Genomic DNA, 16,480 nt, shown 5'->3' with positions numbered 1-16,480 from the left:
GTAAAAATGTATCTCCTTTTTTTATGATCTGCTAAGCCATTACAATTGTAACTGGTTTACTTATTTCCCCACTTACCATAATGATACCCACGTTTCAATTATACTTACCACAACCAATGTTTGTAAACTTACCATTAAAAAGCACCATGATGATTAAGTGTCCATATACAGTGGGGGAAAAAAGTATTTAGTCAGCCACCAATTGTGCAAGTTCTCCCACTTAAAAAGATGAGAGAGGCCTGTAATTTTCATCATAGGTACACGTCAACTATGACAGACAAAATGAGGAAAAAAATCCAGAAAATCACATTGTAGGATTTTTAATGAATTTATTTGCAAATTATGGTGGAAAATAAGTATTTGGTCAATAACAAAAGTTTCTCAATACTTTGTTATATACCCTTTGTTGGCAATGACACAGGTCAAACGTTTTCTGTAAGTCTTCACAAGGTTTTCACACACTGTTGCTGGTATTTTGGCCCATTCCTCCATGCAGATCTCCTCTACAGCAGTGATGTTTTGGGGCTGTCGCTGGGCAACACGGACTTTCAACTCCCTCCAAAGATTTTCTATGGGGTTGAGATCTGGAGACTGGCTAGGCCACTCCAGGACCTTGAAATTATTCTTATGAAGCCACTCCTTCGTTGCCCGGGCGGTGTGTTTGGGATCATTGTCATGCTGAAAGACCCAGCCACGTTTCATCTTCAATGCCCTTGCTGATGGAAGGAGGTTTTCACTCAAAATCTCACGATACATGGCCCCATTCATTCTTTCCTTTACACGGATCAGTCTTCCTGGTACGTTTGCAGAAAAACAGGCCCAAAGCATGATGCAACTCAGCATTCTTTGTCCTCCAAACACGACAAGTTGAGTTTTTACCAAAAAGTTCTATTTTGGTTTCATCTGACCATATGACATTCTCCCAATCCTCTTCTGGATCATCCAAATGCACTCTAGCAAACTTCAGACGGGCCTGGACATGTACTGGCTTAAGCAGGGGGACACGTCTGGCACTGCAGGATTTGAGTCCCTGGCGGCGTAGTGTGTTACTGATGGTAGGCTTTGTTACTTTGGTCCCAGCTCTCTGCAGGTCATTCACTAGGTCCCCCCGTGTGGTTCTGGGATTTTTGCTCACCGTTCTTGTGATCATTTTGACCCCACGGGGTAAGATCTTGCGTGGAGCCCCAGATCGAGGGAGATTATCAGTGGTCTTGTATGTCTTCCATTTCCTAATAATTGCTCCCACAGTTGATTTCTTCAAACCAAGCTGCTTACCTATTGCAGATTCAGTCTTCCCAGCCTGGTGCAGGTCTACAATTTTGTTTCTGGTGTCCTTTGACAGCTCTTTGGTCTTGGCCATAGTGGAGTTTGGAGTGTGACTGTTTGAGGTTGTGGACAGGTGTCTTTTATACTGATAACAAGTTCAAACAGGTGCCATTAATACAGGTAACGAGTGGAGGACAGAGGTGCCTCTTAAAGAAGAAGTTACAGGTCTGTGAGAGCCAGAAATCTTGCTTGTTTGTAGGTGACCAAATACTTATTTTCCACCATAATTTGCAAATAAATTCATTAAAAATCCTACAATGGGATGTTCTGGATTTTTTTTCTCAATTTGTCTGTCATAGTTGACGTGTACCTATGATGAAAATTATAGGCCTCTCTCATCTTTTTAAGTGGGAGAACTTGCACAATTGGTGGCTGACTGAATACTTTTTTCCCCACTGTAGCTGTACCATAATATTTGCACTGTTAAGCATACTGTAGCTGCAACTTTGTATACCTCCAATTGTCCTAATATTCCACCCACTAAAACATCCTCCCATATCTAGGTCTGTTGTCACTAAGACAATCAGACCATCTCCCTGACTCATGACGTACCTTTGCGTCCTGAGGCAATCCCTTGGCGGCCAATTGGCGTAGGCCAGAGGGAAATATTTGCAGTCCCATGAAGACATAATTCAATACTGCCACCCTTCACTAACACATTGAAAGCCCCGTAGGTCTAAATGCATTTCAATGAGGGTGCTTTTTAAGAGAACTAACCAAATAACATGGAAAACACTCTGAAAAAAACCAAAAAACAATAATAGATCATATTAATATAAATAATAAGAGCACAATATTATAAATTCATGCTCATATTTAGAAAGTCCTAGCAAGGGTATAGGCATGTCAGCCCAGCTTGCTTAGTTCACTGGATCCAACTGTTCGAAGAAATTAGAAAATAATAAGAGAAAGCAACAACTATATACAGTGGGGAAAAAAAGTATTTAGTCAACCACCAATTGTGCAAGTTCTCCCACTTAAAAAGATGAGAGATGCCTGTAATTTTCATCATAGGTACACGTCAACTATGACAGACAAATTGAGGAAAAAAAATCCAGAAAATCACATTGTAGGATTTTTAATGAATTTATTTGCAAATTATGGTGGAAAATAAGTATTTGGTCACCTACAAACAAGCAAGATTTCTGGCTCTCACAGACCTGTAACTTCTTCTTTAAGAGGCTCCTCTGTTCTCCCCTCGTTTCCTGTATTAATGGCACCTGTTTGAACTTGTTATCAGTATAAAATACACCTGTCCACAACCTCAAACAGTCACACTCCAAACTCCACTATGGCCAAGACCAAAGAGCTGTCAAAGGACACCAGAAACAAAATTGTAGACCTGCACCAGGCTGGGAAGACTGAATCTGCAATAGGTAAGCAGCTTGGTTTGAAGAAATCAACTGTGGGAGCAATTATTAGGAAATGGAAGACATACAACACCACTGATAATCTCCCTCGATCTGGGGCTCCACGCAAGATCTCACACCGTGGGGTCAAAATGATCACAAGAACGGTGAGCAAAAATCCCAGAACCACACGGGGGGACCTAGTGAATGACCTGCAGAGAGCTGGGACCAAAGTAACAAAGCCTACCATCAGTAACACACTACGCCGCCAGGGACTCAAATCCTGCTGTGTCCCCCTGCTTAAGCCAGTACATGTCCAGGCCCGTCTGAAGTTTGCTAGAGTGCATTTGGATGATCCAGAAGAGGATTGGGAGAATGTCATATGGTCAGATGAAACCAAAATATAACTTTTTGGTAAAAACTCAACTCGTCGTGTTTGGAGTACAAAGAATGCTGAGTTGCATCCAAAGAACACCATACCTACTGTGAAGCATGGGGGTGGAAACATCATGCTTTGGGGCTGTTTTTCTGCAAAGGGACCAGGACGACTGATCCGTGTAAAGGAAAGAATGAATGGGGCAATGTATCGTGAGATTTTGAGTGAAAACCTCCTTCCATCAGCAAGGGCATTGAAGATGAAACGTGGCTGGGTCTTTCAGCATGACAATGATCCCAAACACACCGCCCGGGCAACGAAGGAGTGGCTTCATAAGAAGCATTTCAAGGTCCTGGAGTGGCTTAGCCAGTCTCCAGATCTCAACCCCATAGAAAATCTTTGGAGGGAGTTGAAAATCTGTGTTGCCCTGCGACAGCCCCAAAACATCACTGCTCTAGAGGAGATCTGCATGGAGGAATGGGCCAAAATACCAGCAACAGTGTGTGAAAACCTTGTGAAGACTTACAGAAAATGTTTGACCTGTGTCATTGCCAACAAAGGGTATATAACAAAGTATTGAGAAACTTTTTTGTTATTGACCAAATACTTATTTTCCACCATAATTTGCAAATAAATTAATTAAAAATCCTACAATGTGATTTTCTGGAATTTCTTTTCTCATTTTGTCTGTCATAGTTGACGTGTACCTATGATGAAAATTACAGGCCTCTCTCATCTTTTTAAGTGGGAGAACTTGCACAATTGGTGGCTGACTAAATACTTTTTTTCCCCACTGTATTTCGCAAGACTAGTTCTTTATGTCCATTACCTGCAAGACATATTTCATGTAGTCCTCATTATATCCTGCTTTATTCCCACAAAAAAGGAAGGAGGAAAAAGGAACATAGATTCTAATGGCCGCTAATGACTGCCAGTAAACATTTGTCTTAGGCATCACACTACCCATAAAGGAATACCTACATTTAACTTACAATCGACTCATGGCACGCTAGCCAAGAATACATGCAGTACTGACAATCCAGAGCAAGTAAACCTGTAAAACCAACCCTCTCTCCACCCACACACATTTTGTTTTAATTCCAGTGTTGTTGCTCTATCATCACGGCTGTTTTACACCTAGGCCTATATCATTAGGATCAAGAATCCTAATGAATATAAAAGGTAGCGTAAATAGCTTATATAGAATTATATACTGGGTGGTCCGAGCCCTGAATGCTGACCGGCCGAGAGGCGTGGTACAACAGACCGTACACCACGGGAATGACAATGCACCAATTTTTACTACTCTAATTACGCCGGCAACCAGCTTACAATAGCAATAAGGCACCTCGGGGGTTTGTAGTATATTGCCAACACACCACAGCCTAGGGCTGCATCCAGGCACTCCACGTTGCGTCGTGAGTAAGAACAACCCCCAGCTGCGGCATATTGGCCACACATCACACCCCCTCGGGCCTCACCGCTTAAATATATAATATACCTCTCGCTTAGAGAAGTGCTTCCATAAGCCAGTTATTGTGTTGGTTCTACCGTTAACTTTAATCAGTTTATCCCAGTGTTAACCAGCCCGCCACACACTAATAGAGACAACAACCCTGTTGACAATACCCAATCCATTTGCCGGTGTGTATCGGAACATTTTTAATATTGAGATGATTTATGTTTTATGTAAAAGGCTAATGACACCAATTATTTTAGAAACGTATAGGCCTACTCCAATAGAGAATTCTATCATCCTTTATCCTAGCCCTACATTAGATCTATTCATATTTATTATGTTTTATCTTAAAAGCTAATCGTTCCGATTCACATCCGGAAACAAGGGCCGCACTATATAACAGCTTTTAAGTCATAATATACCTGACCTCTACAATTAGGCCATATCATATACACTACCAGTCAAAAGTTTGGACACACCTACTCATTCAAGGGTTTTTCTTTATTTTTTACATTGTAGAATAATAGTAGTTGTTATGGTGTGGGGGTGCTTTGCTGGTGAAATTATTTAGAATTCAAGGGACACTTAACCAGCATGGCTACCACAGTATTCTGCAGTGATACGCCATCCCATCTGGTTTGGGCTTAGTGGGACTATCGTTTGTTAATCAACAGGACAATGACCCAACACACCTCAAGGCTTATTTTAAGTCCACATAGTCCACGGTTCCATACCGCATGAAAACATTTATTACAAAATAATTACAAAAAGAGTCGATCATGCAAAGATTTCTGGGGTAAAAAACTAATGAATCATAATTGTACTGTGTAATGCGGTGCAAATGTGTATCGGGGACTACTTCAGCAGGAGGTAGCTATCACTCACAGCCACGTTGTAATTTTAGTGTCCTTGAACATTTGGTTGTTTACATACAATTTATTGACAACTAGACGAACATTCTGCCTTTTGAAAGTTGTGTACAGGGCACGTCGTCTCTCCACTATTTCATGGGGAAAATGTTCATTAATAGAGAACGGGGTGTTCTTCAGTTCCTTACCCTGTTGTAACAAGGCAATTTTCATTTTGTAGTGAGTTAGGATAGCTACGATAGGACAGGGCCTTCCCTCCCCTCTGCCACCGAAACGGTGAGCCCTTTGAAAATCCATTGTATCCACCTGTTCGTCCGTCATTTTGAGATTATGTTTCATGAACACCATGACTTTTTCCTCCGTTGACTGATAGTTTTCGTTTTCATATTCCTTTATTCCCATTATAACAATATTATTCTTCATACTTCTGCACTTTAGATCAAGCAATTGAGCTTTCATTGTTTTATTGTCATACCATAGCCTCTCTGTAGTGTCTTTTAGGAAGTCCACGGTAGTTTTCAATATCTTATTTTCCGCTTGTATTTCTTCCATAATTGTATTACTGTAATCCATTCCTGTTTTTAAGGCCTCAACCTCCCCCAGTAGCCCAGGCAATAGATCCAGCTTTTTCAACTGCTCGCTCATGCTTGTCAGCAATGCTCTATCTTCTGGAGACATAGTTATAAAAACGTCCCCCTCCAATGTTAAATTTGGAATTTTAGACGGCGGCTTCCCTTCAGTTTCGCTCGCAGAGCTCGAGGAAAGGTCTTCTCTTGTTCGCTTTGATGCACCTGATTCTTTTTTGAGGATATCAAAAAGCTGATCAATAAGTAGTTCAAGGTTCTCTTTGTTTGTTTCGCAGTAATCAGCTAATCCTCAATTTTTATGATTAATTCATTGGACAAGCTGTGCCTACCATGCTGCCACCTGCCACGTCATCAACCACCTGGCATCTGCGGTTAATACAATGTGTCAACACAAGAATGAATCATAAATATTTATATTTTTTATGAACTACAGTTCGATTGCTCTATCATACCATTTCATCACACCTGAGGATCAACTAGTTGTTGCATGTGTTGCTATAAAGCATGCAAATCCCCTCCCAGTCCTAGTCAAACCAAGTTGCGCGTAACACATAACACATATAATTCAAGGCTAACGATGCGCATCCTATGCAATGCATCATGGTCTACATACAATATGGTACAATTTGTAAGTCGCTCTGGATAAGAGTGTCTGCTAAATGATGTAAATGTCAATATATTCTCCTCAGACAGAGCCTTACCTGAATAAACATATAGTCATCTTGGACCACCAGTTAGCTGATGTTGATGTATCCAGGGAAGGGGTAGTTTCTGTTGGGCTCTGAGCACGTTAGAGCCCGGCATGTTACATACTGTATACCTGCAAGATGAGGAGATAGAGATTACTGGATATCTGGATTCACCCAGCTGTGGATCATGCCCCCTATTCCTGGGAACGTGAGGATGCCTGGAAACCGAGGCTATATGTCTGTTTGAATTGAACTTGAGGGCACTTTTGTATGGTTTGTGATTGACATGCAATAGAGGAGATAGCCTTAAATTTGTGACAGTATACTTACTGTGAATATGTCCAGTAACTTTGTCATTTGACCAGTATGCTGTGATTTCCATTCTATAATGGTGATTGTTTGTCACGGTTTCGGCCGAGGCTGCCTCTCTTCCTTGCTCGGGCAGGCTTCGGCGTTCGTCGTCTCCGGAATACTAGCTGCCACCGTTGCATGTTTCTATGTTCGTTTGCTTTTGTCTGATTGTTGTTACACCTGTTATCGTTTAGTGTAATTAGTGTCCTATAAGTTCTCGCTGTGTTTGTCTAGTGTTGTGTGTGATTGTTTTTCACTGTCGTGCGTTTAGCTATTGTATATACAGTTTGCTCGGTTGAGCTGCTCTCCATTTCTGTGTATTGAAGTATTTTGTCGCGCGTATTTTGTGCGCCCGCTTTATTTCGCCTGCGTGCGGAGTTTCTCGCCTCAGGGCATTTGTTTTCGTGCTGTGTTTTGTTTGCAAACAACTAAAGTCTTTTGGACTTACTTTGTGCGTCCTGCGCCTGATTCCACCACCACACCCACCTACAGCTACACTGACATTGTTTCATACATACAGTATGTAAAGTTCTATGTTTATCACTATTCAACATGATCAACTATGATCATTCTCTGTGTACAGAAAACTAAACTGTCTCTGATTCCGGGGCTCTAACAACAGCAGCAGCAGATAGCTATCATAAACAATCTCACAATTTCATCTATGGAGGACCTTGGGTGGCGTTGCCCTGGCGAGTTATGGAGTTGACGCTCCCAGGGTGAGAGGGGTGGAGGGAAAGGCCATATTAATGAAGTATCATGCACTACATTTATCAGTGGGGTAATCCACTGTCACTCCTGCCGTGAAGTGACTTTAACATTAATCTGAAGACTGTTATCTCTACTTACCCGACTAAATTAATCATGTAACAATTAACTCATCAGTATCTGGGTGTCACGACTTCCTCCGAAGCTGCCTCCTCTCCTTGTTCGGGCACTGCCACTCCTCATTCCATTTGTTTTGTCTTGTTTATTACACACACCTGGTTCATATCCCCTCATCAGTACCTGTATAAGTGTTCCCTCTGCCCCTTTGTCTTTGTGTGTGATTGTTTATTGTAGAGGAGATTATAGCTCGTTGGAGCTCGTTTGTATTGTGTATCGCTGGGTTATTCACCCGTGTGCCTTATTTTCCCCAGTGTGCCGCTTGTCCGCACTGGTGTGTATTACGCATTGCTGCGTACCTCTGTTTATTGATTAAACCATTTATTCCGTGATTTCCTCTCCTGCGTCTGACTCCATCCATCATCACCCGCTACACTGGGGCACCATGAGATCAGTTCTTTAAAGAGTTACCATCTCCCAAATTAAACTCTATAAGGTATTTTCCTATCACATCTATAAACAGTCAACTTATTAATCATAACCTCGTATCATATCATCATTCTGAACATCGTAACCTCCTTGCATCTGCAGAAACCCGAGCCTTACTTATGATTCAGTACTACACAAATTGGTTAAATTATTTATTTACTAGCTAATTAAATGGGAACACAGGATAAAAATACACACTCTGCACCGGTTATTGACTGGAGAAAACCGGTCCCTAGCAGAGACACTTAACCTTGATACATTCAGAAACTACTCTCACCTACAGTGATTACATACTTGGCACACGAACCGCCGCCCGCCTTGAGTATGAAATCATGAATGTATTTACGTGAAATGTCTTAGTTCGCCGGGGATCTCTCGGTGAACCGGGCCGCCCTGGAAAGGGAGTTGGGCCTTCTCGCGGCACACTTGTAAGGCTCTAATTGTCCAAACAGGTTCCAACAAGTCTTCTACTGTTGTTCTCTTCTTCGCAGTTGTCCGGTCTCCGATGACTTGTCGTGTAGTCCTGAACATAACTACAGAGTTGATTTTCCTTCCATTCACTCTTGAAGAGGCTTCTTTGAATATAGGCTAGCCAGCCGTATCGATGATTCCCAGTGGGGAAAAAAAATCCCTAGTGCTTGCCGATGACAAGCATACACATAACATGATGCAGCCACCACAATGCTTGAAAATATGAGTGGTACTCAGTGATGTATTCTGTTGGATTTGCACCAAACATAACACTTTGCATTCAGTACAGAAAGTTCATTTCTTTGCCACATTTTTTACAGCATTAATTTAGTGCCTTATTGCAAACAAGATGCATGTTTTGGAATATTTTTATTCTGTACAGGCTTCAAATCAAATCAAATGTTATTTGTCAAATGCGCCGAATACAACAGGTGTAGACCTTATAGTGAAATGCAGGTGTAGACCTTCCAATATCCTTCCTTCTTATTACTCTGTCATTTATGTTAATAATGTTGAAACGTATTATCAATATCCTTCACAGACTCTTCTGTTGCAGAAAGCAAACAACACGTTCCACACACTGCTAGTGATGTTCCAAAACAGTTTGTGATGAGAGTCTGAGTAAACTAAGGAAAAGAGAAGGACAACAGAGAGGACGAGAGGAAGCGAAGGATGATGAGAAGAAAGAAAGAAGACAAGCGTATGACTCACCAGTAGAACCTGTTCACATGCTCATGAACCAGCTGCCATTTTCTCCCAAAGTCCAGGGAGGTGTACAACTGTGAAGAAGAACATAAAACAAGAGAAACAAAAGAGAGATAGAGAACATATCAGTCTACTTATCACAAGACAGGAAGTAAAGTGACAGTGGACTTGAGTCATGGCAGGATAAGCCAGCGAAGAGCGTACCCGGGGGCAAAAAAGCATGACACTCTAGAAAGGCCGACATAGCTTTAAACCGCCATCATCATTATAGCTCAGACCATTCATGTCAACATATAGGCTCTCAAATTACATTTAGGCCCTACCCTGTTTCCTTTTCTAATTGTAAATTAGCACTAGGTATAGATAAAGTCCAATATGTTCGGTTAAAAATAGGTTTGACATTATCGTTTGCTTTTCCTGGAACAGCAAAACTTTGGGTGGATTCCCAGTGACCAAATTAAGTGGAGTGCTTGTATGTCAAATTATGCATAAAAGAAATGGTAAACATTTTATTCCAACCCCTATATATCAGAAGAAGAATACAAATCCAGAATGATACTGTAGATTATGGATATACGTGTCCAAAAATAAATACATTGCCCTGTTGACGATCAGGTGTAGTAGTGCCCATGGCCTAATTTAATTGGTCTAATTACATTTCCCACTTCCTGGGTGCATAATGACAGGGCACATTTTGTTCCATTACACTGATTGATGCTACTGATTCCTGCTGGCTGTCTGTATTGTTATTTTAGTCCTACAGACAGTCGGTAGCCCCAGTCAAACTCCATGCTAATGTTCTACCTTTTATCAGAGTGGAAATCTGACATTTAACTCCGATAAAAGGACACACAATTCTCAGCGGAGGCTGCTGTGGGGAGGACGGCTCATAATAATGGCTGGAACGGAGTAAATGGAATGGCATCACATGGAATCCATGTGTTTGATGTGTTTGATACCATTCCACTGATACCGCTCCAGCCATTACCACGAGCCCAACCTCCTTAATTAAGGTACTACCAACCTCCTGTGGCATTTCTCGAGGTAAGCAAATGTATCTTGCAACTTCACAGAGAAAGTAGTAATTAGAGTCAACAGCTGCAACATTTGTTACATTGTTTGATAAATTAAAAACCAATATATAGTAACTCAGTTAGCTACTGTATTATCATGTTTAGCTCAACTGGATCCATAGTATTTGTTGTTGGCTGTGTCTTTTATCAGTGTTGGCACATAGGCTAACAATCATGAAATATCTTATGCACCTTACCATATGTGCTACAAACATATTACTGTGCACACACAGAAGGCTTAACTATCACATAGGCCAACAATCATCAAACTAAACTGTCATCATCATAATCATCCTGTTATTTATCACTGGCTTTGTACCAGATCTGATCCTATAGCTAAATCATCAGTAAATAAATAGCTGTCCCAAGCCATGTTCCTCCCAATAGGATCCTGCATGTGGCAGGCAAGCGGAGCCATGTTCCTCCCAATAGCAGTCTGTGGTGGCAGCCAGGCTGAGCCACGTTCCTCCCAATAGCAGTATGTGGTGGCAGCCAGGTTGAGCCATGTTCCTCCCAATAGGAATCTGTGGTGTCAGGCAGGCTGAGCCATGTTCCTCCCAATAGGAGTCTGTGGTAGCAGACAGGCGGAGCCATGTTCCTCCCAATAGCAGTCCATGGTGGCAGGCAGGCTGAGCCATGTTCCTCCCAATTGCAGTCTGTGGTGGCAGCCAGGCTGAGCCATGTTCCTCCCAATAGGAGTCTATGGTGGCAGGCAGGCTGAGCCATGTTCTTCCCAATAAGAGTCTATGGTGGCAGGCAGGCTGAGCCATGTTCCTCCCAATAAGAGTCTATGGTGGCAGGCAGGCTGAGCCATGTTCCTCCCAATAGGAGTCTATGGTGGCAGGCAGGCTGAGCCAGGCAGCAGGTAAGCAGGCCGGGCTAGTCTCTCATCACTCTGGCCAGTGACATATGATGCCACTGGGTGAGCTCAAGCTGCACTCATTCATCAGGCCAATGACATTTTAAATTCTAAAGCTCAGAGCAGTCACAAAGTGAGCTTCATAGTTTCCCACTCGCGTCGATAAATCAAAACACCCGCCAGATCCAGAGCCACTGATGAGGCCTGCCCGGCGACAGCCAAGAGACTGAAAGAGCGAGAGCTGACAGGGTAACTTGTCTAAATGGTGGTTGTAGGATTGAGGATAACAGTTGTTGGTTCCACTCATCTAGTCACGTTGATGGTGGACTTCAATATAAATCTATATGGCGGTATGTACGTTATTGTGTTTTGAGGATTGTTTAGCTATGTACTGGAATGGAAAACACTGACACCAACTGCAGAAAGAGAGATGGAAAAAGAGAGTCATGATTGGGGTGCCTGAGCTAGGTAGGTAAACAATGTAAGCATTTAAGAACATGTTAAGTGGACTAACGAAAACGTCTGATTATGTACAAGAACAAAAACATCACGGAGCATGAGGGCACGGAGGACGTCGCACAGCATGTGTTGCGTCTTCATCTAAATACTAATTTATTCTAATGTGGATTCAGGGAAAATACAGAACATTATAAGAGCACAAACATTATCGCTTACGCATTTGGTGCGTTGCAGCCCCAAAGAGCGGGCATCCCACAGTCTGAATAACAGTCAAGGCTCCATGATCTTACACAGGCCTCTTTTTCCAGACAACAACAGCTTTTATATTGTCAGCAGTCAGCCAGTCAGAACGTTTACAGCTATGCCTTGGTCTTTAAGGGAGGGGATAAATGGGCTTTATTTTAACATTGGCCATATGACTGATATCAGTTAGATGAGAATATTGGATTTCATATCTGGAGGTGCTTTTTTATTAGTGAATGTGAGCATATTATTGTGACTGATACATCACAAGCTGTAAGTCATGTCTAAAAAAAAGGCAAAGTTCATCACCTCTTAGCACACAGCGTCTGACAGTGTCTTGGCCAGTCTGACAGTGTCTTGGCCAGTCTGACAGTGTCTTGGCCAGTCTGACAGTGTCTTGGCCAGTCTGACAGTATCTTGGCCAGTCGGACAGTATCTTGGTCAGTCTGACAGTGTATTGGCCAGTCTGACAGTGTCTTGGCCAGTATGACAGTGTCTTGGCCAGTCTGACAGTGTCTTGGCCAGTCTGACAGTGTCTTGGCCAGTCTGACAGTATCTTGGCCAGTCTGACAGTGTCTTGACCAGTCTGACAGTGTCTTGGCCAGTCTGACAGTCTCTTGGCCAGTCTGACAGTGTCTTGCCCAGTCTAACAGTGTATATGCCAGAGAGAACCTGTATAGAAGCTGTACTATACAGTATGTGGTCAATCTAGACAGCCATCCCTTCAACATGGTCTCTTTTAGTAGCTGTCCATAGTCCATAGTGCATGATATCACCAACACATGCTGGTGAACACTGTACTATCACTACCTATTCATTATGGTAGTGGATATAAGGTGATATAAGGTGATGACTAAGATGACTGTCATTTTGTCCATCATGTCTGGATCATGATTGACATAGAGGAAACAGGGTGGCATCATTTGACAACAGTCTGGGTCTTGTGGATGTTTAGCCTACTGTTAGCTCCGTATGAGCCCTGGGCTAAAGTGGCAGTCATTTGCAAGGCAGATGGCAAAATGTGTTTGACTTCCAATTAGTAACAGGAGGCTTCATTTACAGTGTGCTACAGGGCAACAATCAACTCTACTTATTTTATTAACTTCATACAGTAGCAGATCAAGTATAGAATGAACTAAAATGGGATTTCAAGCTTATAGTATCAGATATTATTACGTTTGTTGGTACCGTACTTCAGGCTGCATACTTGAGTTGTTTCCTGGTTTCATTCAGTTACTCAAATGTAATCTTTTTTCGCTAATGTTCTTGCCCCTGTGGTCAAAGATATGTAGGAAAAACAAGACTGCAGTCACAGAAAGGTTATCTGAGGTTCTTATAATCCTACTTCCTTCTTTCATCTGAACCCTGGAAGCTAGATATCACAACTGACCTCTCTTTCGCCACCAAAACATCCTCATTCATTAAAAGTCCAATGCAGCCATTTTATCTCAATGTCACCAGGAAGGCCAAAACTCCATCCCACCACAACAGGCTGAAATTTCAGGTGGTCTATTGAAACAGCTCTTACATTAAAAGGGGCATTATCATCATTTTCACAATTTCACAGTATTATTCTAACCTCATAATGTGGAAATACTGTATATATAAAACACAGGAAAATCATGTTTTTGACTGCATTGGGCCTCCAACAGCACCCTAACACATAAAGGTAGAATCTCCTCCCAACTGAAATAGGACTTGTGGAGTTATGGAAATGGTAATGGCGTATTATAGCCAGTATGTCCCGAACAATTACTATAAGTCACTTTTACACCACCTAATTAAGCCTCCTATGAATTCCTTAAGCATTTATATACAGTACTCTAAATCAAATGTCACCAGTCGACAGTACCTTAGCTCTGACTAGAGCGGAAGCGGAGGCGATGGGACTATTTTTTATAGAATTTATGGAGCCAGGAGAATGCAAGGCGGCGTTGCTGGAGACAATCCTATGGAGGGGAGTATGTGAAAGTGTATACAAATGAACCATCTGGATTGTTTGAACTGCCTGGGTGTTGGGGAATAAGAGGTCTCTGCTCCGGAGCACAATCTACTGCATCACTTGTCACCCCTTGTATGTTCTATAGAAATAAGACCAATCTGAGTCCCAAATGGCACCCTATTCCCTATATAGTGCACTACTTTTGACCAGAGCCCCATAGGGAATAGGGTGCCATTTGGGATATATACTATGTCCATATACAGTAGAACTGATACTCTGTAATGAACTCCAGAGGTTGAGGTAGTTAATTTGACAGTTATATTTGAAATTGATGAACAAATACTGGAAATTGAATTAGAACTGATGATACTGTATGGATTTCCATCACGTTTGCTAGGTGCCATGCTGTCACTGCAGTAAGAATGTTGTGGTAGGCTGATGTGTCAAAATCTGTTGCATAATGTTTAAATCCCAGTCTTATAGACCTGTAATACATATTACAGAACATTATTAATGAATCTAGAAGGTAATAATCTTGATGACACATAAAAATGAAACGCGCTGCAATGGCAACATCATGTAGTCTCTTAGCATACAGTATCGCGAAACATGTAAGCGGAAAATGTCATGTTGCTAGTAGTATACACTTGCAGGTAGCTTAGTGGTTAAGAGCATTGTGCCAGTAACCGAAAGGTCACTGGTTCTAATCCCCGAGCCTATTAGGTGAAAAATCTGTGGATGTGCCCTTGAGCAAGGCACTTAACCCTAATTTCTTGTAAGTCGCTCTGGATAAGAGCGTCTGCTAAATGACTAAAATTTTAATAAAACAATTATCTTATGAGATTAACTTCACGCTCTAATGGAGCGTACTTTACTATATACCAATTCCCTCTCGCATTGCAGTGACATACTACCCAACACCGTCCCTCAATGGATCTTAATGGGGCACACTACTGCACTACCACAGTTAAATAACAAATGATAGCAGCCGTTCAAACGGCACTGCAACTGCTTTGCGTTCACAATGTCACCAAATGTGTAATCTCTGGTGGGGAGGAATGATGGCTGTTGAGCTCAGTCATCTATTCCGCTCGGTTGGATTCACTTTGCAAACTCGTCAACAACAACCTCCGCCTAGAAACCCATCCACCTTTTATAGGTGTAGTTTAGTGGTGTGTAAAGAGATTTTAAAAGGTTAAAGTTATGTTGGAATAATGTGTGTGGATGTGTAAGTAAGTATATTGCTTTTGCATGTCTAGACTGTGACAAAACGTGGTGATTCACAATGTAAATGAATAATACCCAACTAAGTACTTATGCTTGGTATGTCTGCATTGTTATCCAATTAGGCATAATTACTCTGTGAAGTGCTATGAGGTAAACGCAGAGAAAATGACACTATTAGTCCACCGCTAAAGGCAATATGGGCACTTATTAGTCCAATATGGAGGTCTGCATTATCATGACAGTGTGTTTCAAATTAAAGTCCATTAAAGGTGTGCTGAGAGGACCTGCTAGATCCAGTGAACTGCAATGGGAGCCGACCTTTTGCAGCTTCAGCTAACATGTGAGCTGAGCACTAAATATACCTGCCATCTGGAGGGGCATTGAGCTGAGAAATGCACCACAGGAGGAGGAGAAGCCATTTTGGCTCTAACTCAGTAACACCTTGCAGGGTCGCATCCAGATCTAAGGCAGGTGGGGGAGGGGAGGCACTGCGGTGGTGGTGGAGGCCATTTTGGATTTAGATCAGCACATACTGTTAGTAAATTAATGGACAGGAGTGTGTTTTTAATGTGGAGGAACCAATTTGGGGTCTGACTCCACAGCAGCTTGCTGGTCACGTCATGACAAAGTGGGCCTATGCACTGCAGTGGTGGAGACTGGGGAGGTCATTTTGGCTCAAGATCAACATCACCTTTGAGGATCAGTTTATGCGGAGGGGTGAAACTGCTGACGTAAGGAAGCCATTTTGTCATACGGTGGGGTCCATTGCAGGGTCTGCACAACATAATATAATACAACCACAGTTGGATACTAAACTTTTACTACCTGGCTACAGGTCTGGAAACGCACATAAGAGACAGATGCTGATTCTGCTAACACAACACAAGCTCCTTAATCAGAAAAATGGTTTGCTGCTCTCTCTCTCTCTCTCTCTGTATTGCAGTACAGCTATTTAAGTCTTGTCAATGTCAGAACGGGAGGTTTGAGAATGAAGAATCAGTATTGAGCAGCAGAAAGGTGTCAGCTGTGGATTACAATGACAAGAGATGATCCTGTAAGCGAAAGCGCTCTGGGATTTATAAATTCACTGACTCCTAATAGACAAGGATTGATTTAAACCAGCTTATCTGAAGGAGTCTCCTCCAATGACAAGAGCTGAAACACATCCAATATCCAATATC

At 42.1% G+C, this 16,480-nt stretch overlaps 1 pseudogene; it reads right to left on the bottom strand.

Annotated features, from left to right (window-relative positions):
- LOC121553853 overlaps positions 1 to 16,480 on the bottom strand; it is an 87,138-nt pseudogene that overhangs the window by 45,573 nt on the left and 25,085 nt on the right.

This window comes from Coregonus clupeaformis, unplaced genomic scaffold (assembly GCF_020615455.1).
Source record: "Coregonus clupeaformis isolate EN_2021a unplaced genomic scaffold, ASM2061545v1 scaf0775, whole genome shotgun sequence".
Classification (NCBI taxonomy): Eukaryota; Metazoa; Chordata; class Actinopteri; order Salmoniformes; family Salmonidae; genus Coregonus; species Coregonus clupeaformis.
Note: the sequence above shows the minus strand (reverse complement) of the source record. Positions and strands in the feature narration are given on the sequence as shown.